At 35.8% G+C, this 23,957-nt stretch overlaps 1 protein-coding gene across 4 annotated transcripts in view; it reads left to right on the top strand.

Moving 5' to 3' along the window:
- The window catches only part of MACROD2 (mono-ADP ribosylhydrolase 2), a 2,035,411-nt gene that overhangs the window by 326,869 nt on the left and 1,684,585 nt on the right, over positions 1-23,957 (top strand). The gene's annotated exons all lie outside the window — the stretch shown is intronic.

Here is a 23,957-nt window from a genome sequence, read left to right as displayed (position 1 = left end):
TATATTTTCAAGGCTTATAAATTATACATTTGGCAAAGATGGAGCTCTTTTAAGGTGATTTTCAAAATGAACTATATGTTTAGCAGGATTTGTAATTTCCCTAAATGTCCATTCATAAATGAAAATGAGGAAGTAAGTTTCTTTTGTTACTATAACCCTGGAAATTTTATTAATGTTTCTTCTAATTATAAAACCAGTAGAAGCTGTTTCTGGCACATAATTACTTTATAGTTCTGAGATTTAAATGCATGTTATGACAATATTATCTTGGTAATAGAGACAGGGGTTGTGATGTGATTTCTATCCATGTCATATTTCAGCAGTCCTATGCATCATTGTTCCACATAACTTCCTAAATTCCTGGTATTTTTGTGAGTATGAAGGTACAGTTGACTATGTTTGTGTGATTACCTTTATTGTCCATGTGTGTTTCACTTTGTAGATTGAATTTACAAATAGGGAACGTATAATGGCCCTAATCTTTAAAATGAAAATCTGAAAGGGCATGACACAAAAAATGTAACATGTTGAAAACCCATTTTTTCACTAAGTGGTCAACGGGTAACCTAAGATTTGTATATCAGTTACTGCTTTTTTCCAAGCCAGATGACATCAACTGTCCTTTAAAGTCATAATTATTCTATGGTTATCAGCTGTATTTTAACAAATCTGTAACTTGAACAGACTTTTTGAATATATGTTTCTTCCTCCCACTGACATGCTGCTGGCTGATAAAGTTTCTATTGCACACGTTACTGTCCCCTAGGTCATTAGTTTCCAGTACTTAGTAACTGTGAAAACTCATTATATATGCTGGGCTCTGGTACACAAAATTTTGAGATACTATTCTTGGTCTGTCAGTTACACAGGATGATTGTACTTGTATAGCAATAGAATAGTTTCATAACCTATCCTGATTCACCATGATGGAATCATCTATATATATGGAAACCTAGCTAGATGAACATGGAAGTAAACATGGATTTCCCCATTATATAGCTGGGACCATGTTCATCAGTCTGATTCACAGTGATAATGACAGCCCTTTCTAGAACTATTTTGCAGCCTTGACTATAGACTATGACACAGAGTTTGAACAAATTCTCATGCTAATAAGCATGCTATAAATGATACAAAGGGTACAAACACCTTGGAAAAATTTGGTATCAACTACTCAGTTTGAAGATATGCATATCTTGAGACTCAACAGTTCTATTCCCAGATGAACACACAATATATTTATGTGTGATTCTGAGCACTTGGAGATATGTACAAGAAGTTCATAGCTGCATTATTCACAGGAGCTCAAAACTCAAAACAACCTGTATGTTCATCAACAGTAAAATGGATAAGTATATTTTTGTAGATTTGTGTAATGTAACAGTACATTATAGGAATGTACTATTGTAAATGTAAAGTGGTAAAAATGAAGAAATTGCATGTATACATAACATATGCTTGTAATGTTTGCATTAAATAAGTCAGGCATAAAAGAATGCATGGTAGGTGATTCCATGTAAAGCTTGAAAACAGACAAAACTGTAGTGTGAACAGATGCAAACCTAGGTAAACTACTAAGTGAAGCAAGGAAATGATAACCGTAAAGTAAGGATAGCAATTACTTCAAGGGTTGTGACTATGAAGAAGCCAGTGCAGGCTTCCAGGAGGGCTTCCACTTCTTTTTCTTCCCCGGATGGTGTCGTAAAGGCATTCGCCTTAAAATAATTCATTAGGATGCTCAGTTGTGTTTGTGTACATAAATATGTGATTTATATTTCACAAATAAAACTTCAAAAAAATCTGAATACTTAGCCCTGGGGCTGTTCTGAGTATTACTATTTGTAAAGTACTTTCCTGAGTAGAAAGGATGATGTTGTTTGTAGAAACATCTAAACAGAAAGCAGAGGCATCTGATCCAAGAGTTCATTTGTTACTCAGAGACTTGCTTTTGATAGATCCAGGGTGCTGTTGATTAACTGAGATTCTCATATTATTGGCCCTAAATTTCCTATTGTCTTTGAACTCCAGACTTATTCAAGGAAATTCACAACAGTAATGTAGGAGTGTATATCACACACAGGTGCTATGTGACATGTCTGCATCGTGCCTTGGAACCACCAGTGCAGCTTCTTCCCAACCTCCATGTATGATTTTTACTATTTGTAAGGATTCCCAAATCATAGAGCTGAGATTTATTGACAGTTTGAGAGACTTTTTCACAGCTTTTACAGGGAAGAACTTGATTTCACCTAGAAGTAAAACATTCATTTGCTAGTAACAGCTAATATCTGTTATGAGGTCTCTATTTGAGAGCGTATTATGTACCATACAATTCCAAATGCATATATGAATTATCTCATGTAAATTTCACAAGTTCCTTGTAAGATTGCATGCTAATGTTATTCCCATTTTAGAGATGAGGAAACAGATTCAGGAACTGGTCTGTGTAAGTCCAAAGCTCAAGCTTTTTACTGCTAGGACACTTTACTCTTTTTTTTTTTATTAAGGTATCATTGATATGCAATCTTATGAAGGTTTCAAATGAGCAACACTGTGGTTACTATATTCAATTCTATTATCAAGTCCCCACCACATACCCCATTACAGTCACTGTCCATCAGCATAGTAAGATGCTATAGAGTCACTTGTCTTCTCTGTGCTGTACTGCCTTCCCCGTGCCCCTCCCCTATATTATATGTGTTAATCGTAATACCCCTTAATCCCCTTATTCCTCCCTTCCCACACACCCTCCCCAACCCTTTTCCCTTTGTAACTGCTAGTCCATTCTTGAATTCTGTGAGTCTGCTGCTGTTTTGATCCTTCAGTTTTTTCTTTGTTCTTATACTCCAAAAATGAATGAAATCACTTGGTACTTGTCTTTCTCTGCTTGGCTTATTTCACTGAGCATAATACCCTCTAGCTCCATCCATGTTGTTGCAAATGGTAGATTTGTTTTCTTATAGCTGAATAATATTCCATTGTGTATATGTTCTTTATCCTATTCTTTATCCATTCATCTACTGATGGATACTTAGGCTGCTTCCATTTCTTGGCTATTGTAAATAGTGTTACGACAAACATAGGGGTGCATATGTCTTTTTAAATCTGATAGGACACTTTACTCTTTACTACTTCATAGTGGATTCATTTACTTCAAGGCTGCAAAAGAAATCAAACACTCTATTTGTCAATGGTACATTTATTTCAAATGGAAATGTTAAGGAGTTGACAAGGTTTTCATTCCTACCCCACTGATGTTCTTTTGGCTTCCTTGGCCAAGTACTTACATTTTTAGGTGAAATTTGAAGAAAGAGATGGTCAAACCACCTATCTCAAGGACTGTTCACTTTTAGACTGTATTTTTGGACTAATGTCTGAGACTCAGCTGGGAAAGTTTCAGAGTCCCTTTTATGTTTTCCATATCCAACTTCTGTCTTACCTAAAAGTAGCCATTAAATAAAAGACCCTGGTATAACGAGGTAGTAATGGGGCAAGCAGAAGAAACAGGTGAAGGTTTGTGGTGAGCCATCATGTTGCACAAGGTTTTTATTCGAAAATGTAGCCATTGTTACAATATCTAATTTTGTGGAAGGAGGGAGATGATTATAAGGAAAAGCTATGTCAATTTTCTTAATAGCTAACATTTATTGAGTACTTAATATATTTTAAGCACTACTGAAAAGACTTTTTACCTAACTCATTTAATCCTCACTACAATCCTATCAGGATCTTGCTATTTACAGAAAGGTAAATGGAGGCACAAAGAAGTTACCTAACTTGCTTAAGATAACACTGTGAGTATGTGGTAGATTTAGGATTTGAACTCAGGAAGGCTTATTTTAGAACTCACATATTAACCACTCTAACATGCTACCTCTTCTTGAGTGAACAAAGATATGAATGTGAACATGCTCTATATTAAAAGAAAATGAAAGGACATCAAGTATTGTTGCAGAGGGAATCTTCTGATTTATTTCAAGATGAACTATCTGCAGAGGGAGAAAGGCCTTTGTAGTTTCATTGCCTAATAGTCTGTAAGGCAGTAAACCTTGTAGGGTAGGTTTATAAAACTGCCAGCGACTTGTGAACTCCTTTCACTTCCATGAACCCCTGAGTGACTAAGATCAAGTGCCAAAAAATGTTCTTTTGGATTTCCCTAAAGCAAAAGTATGAAATGAATGGTGATCAGTTGTGTTGGTCCCTTGTTATTTCATGCTCATAAAATGACCTTTGTATCTGTTGATTCTGACTTCTCTTTTAAAAATGGGATATATTTATTCTACCAAAGATTTAAACTGGAAAAGTTATATTGTCTTCTCCTTAAATCATTTTATATATACTTCTCCTTAAATCACTTTACTGAGATATTTTGGGATTATTGATCAAGCATGTTTCCTCTTTTGAAGTAGATAAGGAGTTTATTTTAATGTATACAACATGAGTTTTTCAAAATCATTTCATATATTTTAACAAAGTATGAATTTTATTTTAATTCAGATCTTGTGTGTGTTTCTGTCTTAAAATCTGTGAGTTCTTTTGATTGATCTTTAAATATTTTTCTTGTAACAATGTAGAAAATCAAGTTTTTTAACTGTATTTCTTTAGATAGAATCACATAAAGAAAGTATATTAATTTTCTAATGCCATGTAATTACCATAAATTTAGCAGCATAAAAAACTCATTTATTATCTCAAAGTTCTGTAGGTCAGAGGTACAGCAGGCTTAACTGGTTTCTCTGCTCAGATTCAGAAGGTTGAAATCATTGTGTCAGCCTGCTGGGCTTAGTTATCTGGAGACTCTGGGGGTAAAATCTACTTCTGAGATCATTCGGATTGTTGGCAGAATTAAGTTCCTTGAAGTCGTTGAACTGCAATTCCTTTTTCTTGCTGACTGTCAGCAGGAAGTCACTCTCAGCTCCTTGTGGCCCTCTCCATTTTCAAAGACAGCAGTTATACACTAAATCTTTCTCTGGCTTGGAAGCTTTCTGTCTTTGCCTCCACCCACATTCAAAGGGGAGAGTAAAAGAACATGGAGACAAGCCTTAGAATTCTGACTACTGCAGAAAGATAGCAACATGTTTATGGCTTTGGTATTACCTTGAGATCTGATACTGACAAAACACCTGAAATAGGCAACTTGCTTTACAAGAGTATTTTAATACCTTTATATGTATTGATTTTTTAAAAGGTAAACTTTTTTTTTTTTTTGGTGATTTTTTTAAGTTTATTATTCCATTTATGTATGTTAGAATTTAGAACTGGAGATCATCTTACAATTGGTGAAAAGTATTTATTTCTTCAGCATTCACTGAGCAACTGTTAAAATATTCAGTAAAGGAGGTGGTAAATAACCTAACTCTGATTCCAAAGTCCCTTCTTCTGATATGTCAGTAGATAGGTGGAGCCATCTACTTGGCTTTTTTTTATAGTAAAGGCAGAACATGTTGAGAGTGAATTGAATTTAATAGAGAGCTTATCTTTTCAATTTCCTTGATTTAGAGTACTTTAATTTTGCTATGGGTCATTTTTCTTTCAATGAAACCTATCTATTTTCATGCCTACCTCAAATCATATTCCACCAGCTGTTTCCCATTGGAAATGTCCAAGGCTGTAGGAAACAACATGTGCAGAGGGATCAGTCCATGTATTCTCCACTTGACTTGCTGAAGGAGAGACCTTGAAGGCTTTCACCGTGAGCTTGGTTTCCTGAGGTGGGATGGTCATATCCTTAGTGGTGACATCCCTTATTTCCTCTCTGGAAAATCACAGTGGTGATCAATGTCCAGAAGAGAAGAAAGTCGTCTTTGAGGTATAAGATCACAGCTCCCTCAGCTCATCTTTGCTCTATTTGGCATTTGTTCATTGAAGAGAAAGATTGTGGACAGGATATACACATCCCTAAATGTATTTTCTAATCACTGAATTTTTCCTTTGCCTGAATCCACCATTGAGGAGTCTTTTATAACTTAATATATTAATATTAATGCATAATATGTATTACATTTGTTATTTTTCAAGTTTAGAGTTATTAAGCTCAGTACAGTTCCAAATATTTTTTTAATGAATCAAACTTCGCTAACATCCCTGCCTATTCCCCCAATCCCACAGCCCTCAATGTATTTAAAGACATATTCAGTAGAACAGGATTTCCCATTAGAATCAGTCATACAAGGGCTTATTCATAAAGTGCATTGAAGTCTTCTAATGAAGGATAGGGGCCAGCTATGTCATGATCCTTTCTATGATTCTTTTGTATGAATTCAACATCTACATTGATGCTCCTGGACATACTATGACCTCTTAGCTTTACAATTCCAGTCTTTTCTTATTAATCACAATGGCCATATTTTGAGTCTCTTCATTATTCTGTACAACTTTACTTCTAAGATAAAGAAATGGGAGCTCCTTTATGCCTGAGAACTTTTCCACTCTCCTACTAGTCATGAATGTGAACTTTGATGTTGTCATATTTTCCAAGTTAAAAAAATGACATTATATTATTTTTCATTGTGGCTGCCTATTCTTGGCCACTTTGTTTATCAGAGTCCTCAAAATGGGTCATCTGAAATGAACATAATATTCCAAACAGGTTTTGCCCAGCCCAGTGCAGATTAGGATACTTCCTCCTGTGATGTGCGAATTATAATTTTCCAAGTACCAGTGAGTGTCCTTTCAGCAGCCAGAAAGGAAGTTAGTGATTATCTGTTGAAGACTACCACTACTTTTAAAAATAAGCCTAAGATTGCCTTAGAATATTTAGTAGACATGGTATGCCTCTGGCTCAAATTGAAATTATAGTCAACTGAGCTCGTAGCCTTGTTTGGTTTGTCTGTTTATTGGGATCATTGTACATTCTGTCACTTGATCCCTCCCACTTCTCCCTAACTTTTGGTTTCAGTTCCTTCTTGCTTCAGCTTATACCCAACAGTCCATTAATTTAAGAATTCTCCATATTCTTTCTTTATATTTGCTGTATAACTCCTAGCACTGTCAACCCAGCATCTATGTCTTCCACAACTAACTCTAAACTGCTGAGTATTGTTGGTGAAAATCACTCAACTATGTGGGGTTTTTTGTCTGTAAAAATATATGACTTAGTACTTCTGCTAGTCCTTAGTGTCATTATTCAAATACCTTATTTAGATCTAATTAGCTGCCCTATATTTTCTCCTAGACTCCAAGCATGCTCCTCCCTCTGGGCTTTTGTACTTGTGATTACCTTGATTACCTCTGTCTAACTCTTCCATTCCATCAGTAGTTTTCAATCTTGGCTACACATTAGAATCGACAGGGAGTATTAAAAATTCTAGTGCCCAGGCCACACCTCAAACCAATTAACTCAGAATTTCTATGGTGGGACTCAGGAATTCCATCTGTTTCAAAAGATTCCCAGTTGATGCTAATGTTCAGTGAGGTTAAAAGCCATTGCCTTATATAGATGCATTCTTTAGTTTCTCACTTTAATTGGTTTTCTGCTCAAATTATCACCTCCTCAACAAGGATTTTCCTGACCATCAATCTAAACTTCTTTCACTGTCTTTTCCATTTCCCTACCTTATTTTTCTTCACAGCTCATATTGTTTATGAGTTAAATTGCTGGAGTCTATTTCATTATTGTCTCCCCTCTTCTCACTAGAATATAAGATTCATGGGGGCTTGCACATATATATGTATGTTATCACATGCACATTACATATTTTCAATGGCAATTGAAACCAAAAGAATGGATGAGACTGCTTTAGAACATATATATGGAGAGAACAGGGAATAAAACAGAAACTCCAAGTCACTACAACATTTAGGGAATCAATGGGGTTACTCATTTTCTTCTTCTTATTTTTGTCATTGCCATATTCCACCATCTACATTAGGACTTGTTATACTGTTCAGCAAAGAGTTGTTGAATGGAATTCCTCTGTGTAGCTAACCCAAACTTCATTATTTTTCATAAGCTCCTATCTAACTATGCTTTTTCATTCTTAGAACATGAACTCGAGTCAGATAGCTGAAAACAGTGACATATTATCAATGGTAACTGGAACCAAAAGAATGGATGAGACCCTGGTAGACTGCATATATAGAAAATAGGGCCTAGAACAGAATCCCCAGGGAACTACATCATGTAGGGAATTGGTGGGGTTACCCCTTTTCTGTCTCCTTCTTGGGTACCTCTCTTTTCTCTGCTGTTGTTCCCCTAGATTCCATTCATGGTTTTTAACTATTTTTCCTCTTTAATCTCTAGACCCATCTCATCTATACCTCTGGCTTCAGTAACCACCTATACTGTAATTCTCCTAAATCCTTATCTCAGGGTATATACCTGCCCTGAATGTTAGACATAAGTGTAAAATGGCTCCTGTGATATCTTCACCTTCACATTCTAGATCTTCTTGGACTCTTTCAGTGGGAGTCAGGTAACACTTGTGTTTTACATCATCTTGTGTATATTTCTATGTTGCAGCACTTTTCACATTGTAGCATAATTTATTTCTCTCTTTTACAAGGTCATGCATTTCTTGAAGCCCCACTGTATTTTTTATTCGTGTATTGCCCAGGATTTACCACCTAGCATGTCATAATCACTCAATAATACCTTTTCCTTATATGAATGCATGATTTTAAAATCTCCTGCCATTATTCATCTTCATTCTACCTTTAAGATACAGTTCTTTTTGGGAAGGTCTAATATGTCATTATTCAAGTTATTGATAAAAAGTTTGAAAATTTTCATCTTGAGGACAGAGCCTGTGATGTGCTATTAGAGTCCTCTCTCCAGGATGTTGCTGATCAAGTTTTAGGTTTTGTTATTCAGTTCACCTAGTACATTTCTATGTAGCCTGTGGTTCTCCATTTGGTCCTGGGGAGTATAATTAAAATTAGTCAGATGCTGTATGGAAATCATGATCAAATGTAAATTACATAGGAATACACCAAACAGTAACAAAACTCCTGACATATGGCAATTGGCAATTGACATTTGAAGTGTCTTCAAGTCAGTACTTCATTCTTAAACAGGGATAAGCTAAAATTCTTTTAGGGAGAAGACAAGAACGGTGAGACTTAGAATGAACATGTCTGTAACATTGTCTCCTCCAAATCTCTTCAGATTGGTAGAAAATGAAGGTCAGTTAAATAGGGGAGGCCCTTGAATTGCTGCAGCTATCCCAGAAGTGCCAGTCAGTCAAAGTTCATTTGCCCTTTGGGTATTTAAGCTAGAGAGGCAAATGGCACTAATGGGTACCAAACTGTGGGTGAAACTGAGTTGGATATTGATTGCTGCAACTGGAATCTAGCTGTTGTGTCCCACTCAAACTGTGGTCCATGGACCAGGCACACACATGCATGCACATTCGCACATACACACATGTACATACTATTGACTACATAAATTGAAAGCCTTCTGGAAAGAATTCATTCTAAATGCCATTAAGAACTTCATGATTCATGGAAAGAGGTCAAAATATCTACATTTATCAGGAATTTGGAGGAAATTGATTGTACCTCTCATGGATAACTTTGAGGGGTTCAAAACTGCAGTGGAGGAAATAACTGCTAATGTGGTGAAAATAGGAGGAGAAGTAGAATTAGAAGTGGAGCTTGAAGATATGACCGAATGGCTGTAAATCTCATGAAAGAAACAAATGGATGAGAAGTCACTTGTTATAGATGAACAAAGAAGTTGGTTTCTTGAGATGGAATCTACTCTGGTGGAGAAGCTGTGAATATTGTTGGAATGACAACAAAGAATTTAGAATAGTAGATAAACTTAGTTGATAAACAGTAACAGGTTTTGGGAGAAATGACTCCAATTTTGAAAGAAGTGCTACTGTGGGTAAAATGCTATCAAAAAGCATTATAGGCTACAGAGAAACCATTCGTGAAGAGTCGATCAGTGTAGGAAACTTCATTGTTGTCTTATTCTAAGAAATTGCCACAGCCACTCCAACCTTAGCAGTTAACCCTGATCAGTAAGCAGCCATAAACATGGAGGCAAGAACCTCCAGTGGCAAACTGATTATGACTTGCTAACAACACAGATGGTGGTCAGCATATTTACTAATAAACTTGTTTTTAACTAAGGTATGCACATTGTTTTTTTGGACATGATGCTAGTACATACTTCCTTGCCTTCAGTATAGTATAAACCTACCATTATATGCACTGGAAAACCAAAAAAATTCATTTGGCTTACTTTATTGCAATATTAGCTTTATTGTGGTAGTCTGGAGCCAAACTCATGTTATCTCCTAGGTATGGCTATATTGAGAAGAAAGGAGGGGATTTTATTAATCAGAGAGGGAGGTAAAGTGCAAGTTAGGGAAGACTTATTGATAATTGCTTACCATGAATTTGAAAACTTTAGCATAATTTGAGAATGAGATGTCCTCCTTATTAATGTAATAAAGTTGACATAAAATTTGAAATCTTAATATTGATTCAAGAACCAAAGGGACCTCTGGATTTGTGTTCCTGAATTTTGGTTGAGGATTCTGAAAGATGCTTGAATCTTGTCCAAACTGATAATGTAGGTAGATGAGAGATAGTCACTTCTTTACCTTTCATTTTTCTTCACTCTGGCTTTGATGAAAAAAATTGGTTTTTTAAATTACTAAATTGGAGGATGGTATGGGCTTCATCTGTTTGCTCTCTAAGTAACATTTTAGTAACATTTAAAATGACATTCATTAACAATAATTAGAAATTATTTTAATTGATTTGAGATACCATGTCTTCTGGACATAGTCTGGAATAACAATTGTCAACCTCCTTTTAGAGCTATGAAATTGAGATTATTACATAAATTAATGAATCAGAAGATCACTAAACAATAAGATGAGAGAAAAACTGTTATTTTCCAACTTTCAGAAGACACCCCATTTATTAGGCCTTGTATTGCTATAAACTCAGCAAAAACCTTCTACATTACCAATGGTCTGAAATTTTTGAAAAAAACTCTCTTATTTAACTTTGCTACTTGTGATTGCTTTTGATAAAATATTGCATTTGTATCCATTTCTAGCTTTTTTCTTTTCTAACAGTTGAGTTTTATCTCAATGGATGTCACTGATGGTGGAAGGGTAGGGATTATTTGTCATGTCAGTTTTGGACTAGTTGGGGTAATTTACTAAAAGTTAAAGTTGCCTGTGTTCTTCTGGAAAGTAAACAATTTTGACAATTGAGGCATACAAATTGTGAGTTACATCTAGCTGTTCCAACTGTAATGTGTTGATTAGAGCTATTTCATTAATCCTTTTCAGGACCAGCCCAGGTGCTATATACTGCTCAGGAATAAAATGCAGTCAGTGTATCTGCCATCACAATGTGCTGATTACGTCAGTTTGCCCAGAGCTAAATTTGCTGTAATAAAAACTGGACTGGAACATGGTGATGGTATTTGTGTTATTTGCCTCCTAACTTGTTTCTGCGCTATAGAAACTCAGTGCAAATAGCTCTCAGCTTGAGAACCTCAGAAAACCCTGTCAGTAGGCATCACCAAGTTTCTTCATATCAATTCTTTGAAGAACATGTTAGCTGAAGTATTACAATGAGCAGCAGACTCTGGATCTTAAATGGCTGAAGGTGTTGGTTTAAAACAGTTTACATCTTCTGACTTTGTCCAGATCAGTTTATGGGATTCACCTTGATAGATGCCTTTTTGTGAGGGTGCTATTATTTTTAAGGACTCTTAGTGAATTCCTTGCCCTATGGATCTTATTGCCTTCTAAAAGAGCATTCAGTCAGGGAAACTAGACTTAACCATATCAGCATCATGCTCAAGAAAATTTGAAAAAGACTCATAAAACCCGTCTCATAAATGCAGTGTCCCTTAACAAATCAACTGTGGATTAACTCTAGGAAGTGCCCACATTTATCTTCTTGGGAGACTGCATAGATCTCCTCCACACATTCCAAGTTCTGTCTACAATTGTCTCTTTTTAAATTCATGGGACATTGCCTTCAAGTGCCTCCTAAAGGAACTGGTCATGGAGATAGGCTAAAGCTAAAGAAAGAATAGGAAAGAAAAAGATGGAGGAAGTGGGAACTTGAAGATGGAAAGGGTAAAGGATGAGTATAAAGTCCATTAAGGGGTTATGTCCTATACTCTTTTTGACAAGCCAATGAAGGAGTTTTTTTTTTTTTTTTTACTAAGAGGGGATAAGCATTTTTCATTTGCCAGCCTTCACTGGATCTCCTGTTTGTCTTCGGATCATACACCGAATGAATAGGAGGAGTAGTATCACTACCAGTGAAACTGATATCATCACTTAGCAATGCTTTGTGAGCCATCCTTTTGAAGAACTACATTTAGAAGAAGCACATGGAATTTCATCCCTTGTATTATTATTTTTCATGTATAATTTTTTATTGGACAAAATGAGGAGGGCTCAAGACACATTGTCTCTGAAGGAGAACATGATTCAGTCTCTTCAAAGACAAAGTTTTTAAATGGCCTTAATGTAATACTGAAATCAATTTGATCCTTCAGATACTATCCTTAAATGAAGGAATTTTTTTCTCTTAGTGACAAAAAGGATACATATTTTTTTTATTAGGAAATTTGGAAAATGAGAAAAGTAAAAAGAAAAAAAAATCACCTATTATTTCACCACTCAACAATGACCAGTCAGGGATAGTTACAACAGTTCTAACTGGTCATTTATTTTCCTAATCCTTGAGAGAGTGAATAACTGAAAAATGTGAAGTTTTGTGCCTGCTCCATTGGGTTGTATTTTAAGTAATAAACATTAGATATTTTACTTTAGCTTATGCTTCTATGGACAAGTAATAATTCAATGGCTACAATGATTGAATTTAAATCCATTTTTTTCATAATCCACATGTGTACCTAGTAATTTTCTAATAGGAGATTACAGAGAATAACCTAATTATTTCACTGTTTTACCTCTCCATGTACTACCTTGGATCTTAAACAGTAATAATTCTTGACTGCACTGGCTCATTTAATTAATGATATATTATATTGAAACATGTACACATTTGCTATACTATACTTTAGAAGTGTTCTTCATTCAGTAGAATAATATTAGTGCTATTTTTGGTGTCATTGCACTTAAGTTTCCTTATGTAATTATTTATGCTTGTGATTCTACTAGGATGTAGATTCCAGATCCCTCAATTGTAGAAGCTGCTCGTAGTTAATTTGAGCACATATGTGGGATATGTATGGGGTGGACATGGGGGCTTGGAAGAATGGAAGCTTGTTTCCTTATTAGAGTGTGAACTAGTTTTATTCATGAGAGATAAATTGTAGTTTGCTTCTAAAGACTAATGTTTAGAAGGATCAAAGGAAAAAGTGGTTATTCCTTTAAATTTTTTATTTGAATGTTTTGAAATTATTAGCCTTTTAGCCCATTAGCAATGGCAGCATTGTTCTATGTAACTATAACAGACTTCTTGAAGAACCAACTTCTTGAGCAACAGGACCCTTGCTCCAAAATTTTCTGAACTCCTGTGACAAATTGTAACATAAAATTACATGTTCCTTTGCCAAGTATGCTCTTCATTTCTGTTTGCCACTCTTACCTCCCAGCATTTTAATTTTTAAGAAGTGGTTTGCTTTCCAATTAACCTTAATATACTGTTCTGTGAATTATGTGGTAATACATGCTCAATAAATATATACTCAACAAATGTATGGTATGAATAAATACTCAACAAAATACTTGTTGCTTAAAATAATTTTAACATACTATTTCCATTACATGATAATTTGTAAAATAATAATTCTGTTCACTGGGTGTGTCTCCTAGATTATCTTCTCAGATTCTATGGTTGCGCACAGCTTCAATTACTTCAGAGTTTTTTAGCCTGCCCAGCTCTAGTACTTACCTGGGAAGCTGATTATACATATAGATTCCAAAGCCCCACCCCACACCTGCTCAGTCCCAGTCTCTGGATGATTTGTATCATCAGACAAGTGTGGGAAACCTGAAACCACAGAATCTGTACTAGGAGCTGATCAATATTTAATTGCATATAGGAAAGATTTATGGATGTGGATTAACAGAATTCATTTATTTCTAATGCTGGTCAACTAAAATATCAGAAAATTGTTGTGATGTGCTCTTTAAATTTCAGCTTTTATGAGATTTTGTTGAAGTATTTTAAATTACCAATTATTGAGCACTTACCATGTGCAAATACTGTTCTAATCTTTTTCATGTATTTACTAATATTAGTTTAGAGAGGTAAGATAGTTTGCCTAGGGCCAAATAAGTAACAAGTGGGAAGCTTAGCTTTGAGCCTAAGTATTTGGATTTCAGAGTTTGCACAATTAACCCCTGGAATATATTGACTATAACCACCAAAAGTTACATGCTCATTCATGTGTCAGCCTTTACTTTAGTAAGCACTTTATTTACTTTAAATTCAGTTACCAATTCTATAAAGTAGGGATTAAGAAAGGCAAGTTTAGAGAGATGAAGTAATTTGCCTAGTCACCCTGCTAGGAAGTAGTAGAACCGGTGAGGTTTGAAGCTGGGTTGGCTCAGCTCCAAAACTCTGAGCTCTTAACCACTACCCCATATGCAAGAATGATATGTTTGAATATGCCAATATCTTGTCATCTCTTCAGTATTTTGTACAAATAATAGTGGTTACTGGAGGTTTTGGGGAAAGTAATTGTATAACACTTTAATGTGTGCACTCAGTGTCTTACATTTAACATTTATATTAAACACAAGTGTTGACATTAAATTTTGCAAGAGATTCTGAAATACATTATACAATTTCTTGTCCCATAAAGACTTTTAAAGAATAAATTGGTTATTCTTATCTGACATAGACTAGCTGAAAGTTGAGCACAGGATTAACATACACTTACAAGATCCTTAACTCTGTATTTCTTAATATCAAAGACAGTGTAGCTGGTGAATACTTATGTATTTTGTGAACATTGGGTAAGAAGTTACACTTAATTTCCTTCACTTGAGCATTAGGTATTTCACATTTGCTTTCTGTCACAAATAAATGTTTTCCTTTACTTTGAAAGAATTTGTAAGTTTACTTTTACAGATTTATAAAATATTTAGTTTGAACTGCTTCTGTTTATTTGTCCCAAAATGAAGCTCAAACGTTAATAGGTCTTAATGGCTCCTACTGCTACCTCTCTGTCTGGGACTTCTAAGAACTTGTGAGATTTGTCTGGGGAGGTGAGGAAGTTCAATGTGCTTGTGAACTAGCACACTTCTAGGTAATACTACTGTGTTATAAAAAATATTGGTATCTAATTTTCCTCTTAGACCTAACCTTTAAGCATATTAGTTAACATTCAAAGAGGAATTTTCTGAAGAAACATCTTAACTAAATTTCTGTACCTGGAAAATATCAGTGCCTGATAAAGTAGAAAATAAGAATGTCTTGTTTAAATGTGTTTATAAAATGAGAGACTAGACCCCTCTCTCTCTTCTTTTCTCTTTAAAGAACAAGGACATGCTAATTTGGATGCACTACTAGAAGGGAATGGCCTGGGTTATGCAATGTACCATTGCACTGACAGAAGACTGAGGTTGCCTGAGACATGTGCCTAGCTGTTAACACTCTCTTTCCCAATAAAAACTGCACACAGCACCAGCAAATTCATCTCAAACACTGCCCCTGGTACTCGTATGCTGATGCACTTTAGTAACTCTGTGACTGTGTTTTAACAAGTTAACCATCTAGATACTTGTTCATATAGGACAAGATTTTTTATTGGAATTCTGGAAAGCATCAAGAAGACTTTTGCCATCTTAAGAGCTTTAAGATAACAAATCTTTTTTAAAAATCGTTATTGCTTCCAATTTTTAGCAGCTGACATTGGTATTTTTTTTTTAAAGAACATTATGGTTACTAGGCTCTCCCCTACCCCAAGTCCCCCCCACAAACCCCATTACAGTCACTGTCCATCAGCATAGTAAGATGTTGTAGAATCACTACTTGTCTTCTCTGTGTTGCAAAGCCCTCCCCTTTCCCCCACCCCCCACATTATACATGCTATCATAATACCCCCTTTCTTCTTCCCCGCCGTTATCCCTCCCTACCCTCCCATTCTCCCTAGTCTCTTTCCCTGACATTAGTACTTGTACTTTACCCTAGGGTAGCAGTGATACAATGAGTCCAGTCCTGTGTTAGGGAGAGAAAGAAAAGTACACCTTTGTTAGTGTTTGTTTCTGTAATATCAGTGCGGGGTTTGCAAGGAAAATAGAGATGCAGAAAAAGTGTATGGATCCTGCTTCCCTATTTTCCACTTTTTGTCACCCTATGTTCAAATGTCAGTTCTAGTGCAATATACCAGGCTAATGGTTCATCATCAGAGGTGAAAATAAAATTTACCTGGCATTTACTAAGAGCCAGGTGTGAGTTAAGTGCTCAACTTGAGATATAAAATTTATTCCTTACAATTAGAGATGCACTGTTATTACTGTTTTACAGAATGTGAAACTGAGGCTTAGAAAGGTTAGTTAAATTGCCCAAGGCTGTATCTCAAGTAAGTGGCAGAAACTGGATGCAAACCTAGATCTGTCTAATTCAAAGATAATGGTCTTAATCATCATCTCAAATATCAATTGAACATATAATTTAATAGAGTGCTCTAGTATATTTTATTTTACACACTTGGAGTCAGTATGTCACAACAAAGAACAACATCAAAAAGACAGGAGATCTGGAGTTAAGATTCTTGTATTTGGAATAAATTTTTTTTTTTACTTCTAATTCTACCATTTATAGTGTGTGATATTGGGCAAGTTTCGTAATATGTTTGAATTTCAGCTTCTTTTGTGACCTGGAAAGTAAAGGAGATACGTGGATGTGGAATGCTCAATAAATGGTCTATGCTAGTCATCCTGAAGATGGTGATGATACTCTACTTTTTAGAACAGTTTGCAGTTTACAAAGAGTTTTCACAGAGACTGTTTAAGTTGATACTTGTGACACAACCCTTTGTAGTTCATTCACTCTTTTATTCATTCATCCAACAAATATTTTTTTGAGTGTCTGCTAGGTGCCAAGCATTGGTGTATAGGTTAGACTGATCAGTGAAACAGGGAAAAAAAATTCCTTGCCTTCATGGAATTTGCATTTTAATGGAGGATATGGATAATAACACATAGTAAAATCTTTAGTATACTAGATAATAATAACAATAAAGGTAACATTTAACTCTTGTATGGTGAAGGCTATAGGCCATATATAGCTTAGGGTTAGAAGCATATTTTGATTCCTAGACTAGCTGAATATTTTTCCATTATGAACTTTTTTAAAGCCTATAAACTAGTTACAGTTCAACTACATTTTTTTCCCGAAATTTTGTTTTGTTTTAACGTAATGAGGAGATTCATCTTTTGATTTGTTAGCACCCATTACCAAAATTCATGAAATCACTTTTAGCTAGCTTTAAGATTCTATGACTTACTGGCTAAAAAGCATGGAATTAAATGTAGATCTTCAATCTTTGTGTGCATTTATACATGTCTGATAAGTATACTCTGAATAAAGCATTTCAACAATTAAAGATTATTTTTAAAAAATTATGGAAAGCCATTAAATACTCTTGTTATTTTTTTACCTTTGTAGACTAGGTAGTAGTACTCCTGGGTTATGTCTCAAATTCAGCACCAAGCCTGGCAAAAAGCACCAGTGACCTGGCACTTCCATTCTGTCTTTTTTAAGGCACAAAGGGATCATGAAAAAGTGTTGTAGTGAACTCAAACATTAAGATTTGTCTGTTGACTCTCAGTTTAAATTTATTGAAAGCTGCAAGAAAGACAAGTGTTATTCTCAGGGTAGTTTACAGCCATTAACTACTGACCACCAGAAATCATCATTCAGCATCAAGAGGCAGAGGTCTGAAAGCCTTAGGAGAAAAAATTCACATTTACCCCATTAAAACATTTTGAGATTTAATTCTAAAAATGTCTTCAGGTTTTTACCTCAGTACAAGGAAATAATGTAATAATGTGTTGGGGTTTTTTTTTCTGGACTCAAACTCCTTTTTAAAGTTATTAAAGAAATGTTTCTGCTCATTATTTAAACAGAGTGGTAAGAGTTCAAACTTCAGGAGCAGACAGAATCCTTATTCCACCACTTACTGTATATATAACCTTAAGAAGGATTCTATTATAGCTCCAAAATATAACTGGCATCTTTTTCCCTCTCTTTTCTCTACCACCAGCCTGTTCCATATTAGTCATCCTTCTCCATACAGTGGCTTAGCGGCCTCATTACAATAGAATCTGATAGTCTGATCCCCACGCATTGTTTTCCTCCTCCTCCCCTGCCACCACCCTATTAAAAACTCTCCAGTGGTTTTCTCTTGCATTAGAATCAAGTCCAGACTCCTCGTCTTGGCCTTCGTGTATAAGGTCCTGCACAGTCTGATCTGGGCTTGCCTCGCTGATCTCACCTCTATGTTACCCACTGAGGTTGAGCCCCCTGACAGTTTTTCAATCCCTAAACTCACTAAGCTGATTCCTTACTTGAAACTTTAAATGTTCTCTTTTCTGTGCTTTAAACACTCTCTACCTCACTCTTCACATGACTGACTCTTCATCCCTTAGGTCTTAGGCTTTCCCTTACCACCAATCACAATATGTTCTCCTGTGATGCTTCATTCATAGCACCATGTTTTCTCTTCCATGACACCTGTCACAGTTTTTCACTTTGCATTCATTTGGGTTTGGGTTAATATCTGAATTCCTACCTCCTTCAACTATGATATCCATATCTTTTTGGGTCACTGATGTATACCCAGCCCCAGGCAGCTATTAGTAGGCAGCTAATGCATGGGGATCAGACTATCAGACCTGTTTTGATCCTCATACTTAATGATGCAGCAAATCATTGTTAATGTTGAATGAATAAAAATCTCTAAGACCTTTCAAAGCTTTAATTTGCTTATCTGAAAAATAGGGATAACAATTCCTATCTGTAAAGTTATTGTGTGAATTAAAAAAGACCAAAATATATAAAACCCTAGAACTGTGCTTGACAAAGTCCTCAACAAATGTAGTGTCTGCAGCCAGAGCAGCATTATCACCAGACATATATTAAGCCCACTGCATATGTAAGACATTGCCAACATTTATAGAACATATTTTTAAAAAAGAATTGTGAGACTTTTGTTTTCCCTCGTGTTCCCTGTTTTGTTTTTATTAGCATTGGTCTTCATATCTAGGAAATTACAGTGTGGAATTCCAGCAGTGATTCCATGCTTTTAATGGAATATTCATATGAACTAACCTTAGTTTTGCAATGTCACCATTATCAGAGCAACAATGTACCTTCAGAAGGGTAATTACTTTGGGTAGTAATTTCCTATCCTGACCCCCACCCCAACCCCAGCCAGCTGGCACTGAAAAAAAAGCACTGCTTTTGTGTTCACACAATCAGTCAGTCAAATCCCATTATCCCCAACTTCCACACCCCTGTGGCTGCATACTTCCTTTTGAGGCCTCTTAAGAAAGAAAGAAAGGAAAAAAAAAACTTTCATGGCAGTCCCAAAATTCATTTCATATCTCATTTCACCCATATAATATACAAACAAGATGGGGGAAAGAAGCGGGGTGGGGGAGGGGGTCCATAATGTGATTTGCTCACTCCTTCACCTGGAATTCTGGGACACTTCCATCTGGGAAAACCCTGTGGAAGTCTGTGTAGGTGGGTAAAAATACTTCTTCAGTGTTTATTTCGAGATAAATTTGGATTTAATTCTGTCTCAATGTTCAAAGAATAGAGCTAGGTTAATTTTTGGTTATTCAGGTTCTTTTTCAATGTCTATACTATTCAGGAGCTTCCCACTAACCTCTCATCACCAACATCCTTTTAAACTGTGGTCTTCTGTTGGAGTCATAGGTACGAGGTCTGCTTTCCTGTTCTGTACGTTGTCTCTTCCCACGGGGAGTTTGACCTCCCCCCCCATTTCCTAACTGCTTCCATTGGGCTCATTGAGCTCCTTTTCTTTGGGGTTCCAACTTCCTACAGAACCGATGTTTTCATCAGCATTCTTTGCACCACCTTGAATTAATGGACATTTTTCCCTGAGAATGACCTCTCCTATTACCTGTTCCTTCTCTTACTATCACTATTTGATGAAACTAGGGGAGGGGCATGGGGTGTAGGTGGGGAATTTCAAACACAATTTCCTTGACCTTGAAAATTTTTTTGGAACTCCTGACTGACCTCTTCCTGACTATGTTTCTATCACCATTATTCAAAAACCTTTCTTATGAAGTCTTATTTTACCTAATACTATCATGTTCTCTTCATCTCTGGGACATTTTGTCATCCTCCTTAGAATCTGTCTTATAAGCCTTACTTCCACCAACCTTTTCCACCTCTCTGAGTGACATTGTATTCCTTGGTGGTGACTTTCAAAAGTGCAGCTTCTCACGAACAGCCTTTAAAACTTCAGTCATCTTAGAGTCACGACTGTGACTCGAACCACACCTCTCATGCATCTCAGCTTTCTTTTCTCCTATTACATGTGCTCTCTGTCCTCATTGCAGATTCCTCTCTCTACCCCTGCTTATTCCTGAGATCAATTAATGTCCCTCCCCCCACCCCCGGTATTCACCCCTTTTTATCTGTTTTGATCCTCACACCACCAAAATCCCTTCTCTTTCCAAAATCTTGAAGAGTAGTCTTAATCATTGTTTGTGTTTTCTTTATCTCCCGTTATCCTGTCAACATCATAGAGGCTTTTGCCTCTTTACTCTACTGACCCTGCTTTCAAAAAGGCCTGATGATCTCCTTTTTTTCCCCATTTTTAGCAGTGTCCTCTTCCAAGTCTGCATTCCTGACTATGCTTTGACATCCTCCTTTTCTAATATTTCTAGTTACTTGATTTCACAATTTTCCTGTGATCATAATTTTTTTTCTTTCTTTGTGACTTCTTTTTTTTTATTTTTTGCTTTTGGACTCCTCTTCCATCTGCTATCCTTACAAAGGGTTAGGTTTCCTTCTGACTTATCTCTTCTTTCTGTTTTCTCACTTTGTGTTGGTGATCTCATTCACCATCTCAGCTTTAATAATAACCTGTTCGAGACTCACAGACTCCAAGAAGAGACTAGCGGTTACCAAAGGGAAGGAGTTGAGGAGGGTGGGTGGGAGGGAGAGAGAAGAGGATTAAAGAGCATTATGATTAACACACATAATGTAAGGGGGTTATGGGGAAGGCAGGATAGCACACAGACAAGTAGTGACTCTGTAGCATCTTACTAAACTGATGGACAGTGACTGCAATGGGGTGTGGTGGGGGGCTTGTTAATAGGGGTGAATGTAGTAACCATGACGTTGCTCATGTGAAATCTTCATAAAATTGTATATCAATGATACCTTAATAAAAAAATGCTGAAAAAGAAAATAATAACCTGTTAGATACAGATTCCCTTCCTTGATGCTGAGGATCTGTCTCCAGATTTTCATTTCCAACTTCCTGATAGATATTTCCAGAGGGATAACATAAAAGTACTTTAATCTAAGCTGTTTATAATTTATCATCTAAACTGGATCACTATGGAAGATTAACGAGGACACTATTAAAAATTAGCTGGCATAAATCAGTACTGTGCATATGGTCACCTATGCAAACTCAATATGTACAAAATACTCTGAAATTTGCTTTTCTATTATTAATTGCCTCATCAACATTCTACTTACCAAAAATCATCAATTCTTACTCTTTCCTCAGTTTCCAGTTCCTAGGAATTCTACCTTTCCTATATCTTTTGAATTTAACTTTTTAAAAAAAAAACGTCTTCCACTGTTCAGGCCCTTATTTCCTCTTGCCCACAATAACTTTCTATCTTGTCTTCTCATTCCCAGTTTCTTCTCACTCCTCCTTCATGCAATATTCTTTATTTCTATAAAATGTCCCTAAAGAGCACACCTGGTCAAAATCATTGCTAAAGAATATCGGGCACACTTAGCTTGGAATTCAACACATTACAAAGCTTGACAAAGAACTTTTCCAAATTTACCTCTTTCATAGGCCCTGTATTTCAGCTGGACTATTGGCCTTTTCCCAAATACTTCCTTAATCAGTGGCCCTCAACTGCATCAGAATCACGTTTGGAATTAAAAAATAAATAAATGCCCAATGTTAACCTGGGAGATTTAAACATAGTAGTCTATATTGAGGTCCGGTTATCTTTAAAAAAGTCTCCCCAAGTGATTTTGACCAAGCCAGCATTGAGAAACATGACCCCTATTTTCCTATATCCATGACTTGTTCACCATTTTCTCTCTATGATCAACATTTGATTTTTTCTTGCTTTATAGTTAAATACTTCCTTATCCTTTAATATCCAGTTCTAATTTTACCTCCTTGATGAGGTCTTCCTTGATCCATCCAAACATTTAATTATTCTTCTACGCTGCAGTGGCAATAAATTTTCATTAGATTACATGTTAATGCTTACAATCTTAGCCAGCATACTTCTTCAAGGCAAGGCTTCTGCCATGGAACCATTCAGGAAAGGTCACTGGCTGTTGAGATTATTTGTTGAGAACTTTAAAGTTCTTAAAGAAGTGCCTGATAAGCATGCATTATTATTATTAGTAGTAGTAGTATTTTGCTAATTTAGCCGAAAGACCAAAAGCATTAAGTACAGTACCTGTAATTCCAAGAGTATGCCAAATTAAGATTTGTTAATCATGCTAAGTAGGGGAAAGTAATTCAAATTTTAAATGCCACTACTGTTTTCAGTAGCACGTGAGCTAATATTAAAGCAAATTCAATAGTGGATTTGTTCCTTTAACATTCACGCGTCAGGTGTTTTAAAGCATGTGGGTCTCTTTGGATTCCTCATGAAAACTGTCATGTTGGCATGTAGCTATAAAATGTGCTTTACTTAGAAACTGTAGTTAGTAAAGCTGTTTTTTACTAGTTCCATTGGCACAGGGGAATACTTTTAATAAATCGGCCTTGCTGAAAGATAGAGTACAGTGTTGTTTTTAATAGGGAACTAGAGTATAAGTGTAGTGATTTAATGCAGTTACAAGTGGCGGCATCCAAAAACAATTTTTGATTTTTGTCAAACATTCAGTAAGGGAGTGATTTTTTTCCTTCAAATTTTTTTGTAGCTGCCCCAATTGTATTGTTAAATCTACAACAGTGAATTCAGGATTGCACTTTTTTCTTTACAGTTCTCTCTGTTAGTACCTGATCAGTAAAAACTGTGAACATTTAATTTAGGATATATGCAAATTTATCTATAATTAATTTAGTGACTTTTAAGGTGGAGATTTGTGTTTTGTTATTCTGTTGACAGGATATATAATTTCCAGCAAAGCATTTGGATTTCATAGCAAGCATAGGTAAAGAATAAACTTCTACCCTCTCAATGCTGTCTCTATTTGCTGATGTACAACATTTTCAAATTTATCTCAGGTGAAGTAATTAAAATGAATGTAGTAGAACACACATGAAATTTTCTGTGCTCATGAAAGGTCTAGTAACTGGAAAAATAGTCAATATAATCTCTTGGCTTTTGCCTTTTTTATAAACTCGCAGGTTTGTAGAGACGTTATGGGCCCATCCACCCCACTCCCTGACATCTGATGGAACTCCAGCTGAATTACTTAAAACCTCTGAAGCAAAGTTCAACTTGCTTCAGAAAGTGTTACTTATACTTAATGTTAATACATTTGTCTTTGCTAAGTTAGTCCTAGAAAACAGCTATCCTCCATAAAAGGAAGTTAAAAGAGAAAGTATTGGGAAACATTTGAAAACGGCAAATGAATAATAAATGTGGTTTTCAGAGGCAGTGGAGATATTTGTTAGTAGAGTGAAGGAAGGAGCCCTATCTAGCAAACCTCTGGGAACACATGGCTGAATTCTCTTGACCATAACAGTGGTGACATATTTTGTTGAACATTGTACAATTTCCATGCACATCATCTCATTTAATCCTCAAAAGAACCCCATGAGTGAGTGGTATTATTATTTTACATGT

The sequence above is a fragment of the Manis pentadactyla genome, chromosome 5 (genome assembly GCF_030020395.1).
Source record: "Manis pentadactyla isolate mManPen7 chromosome 5, mManPen7.hap1, whole genome shotgun sequence".
NCBI classification, from domain to species: Eukaryota; Metazoa; Chordata; class Mammalia; order Pholidota; family Manidae; genus Manis; species Manis pentadactyla.
Note: the sequence above shows the minus strand (reverse complement) of the source record. Positions and strands in the feature narration are given on the sequence as shown.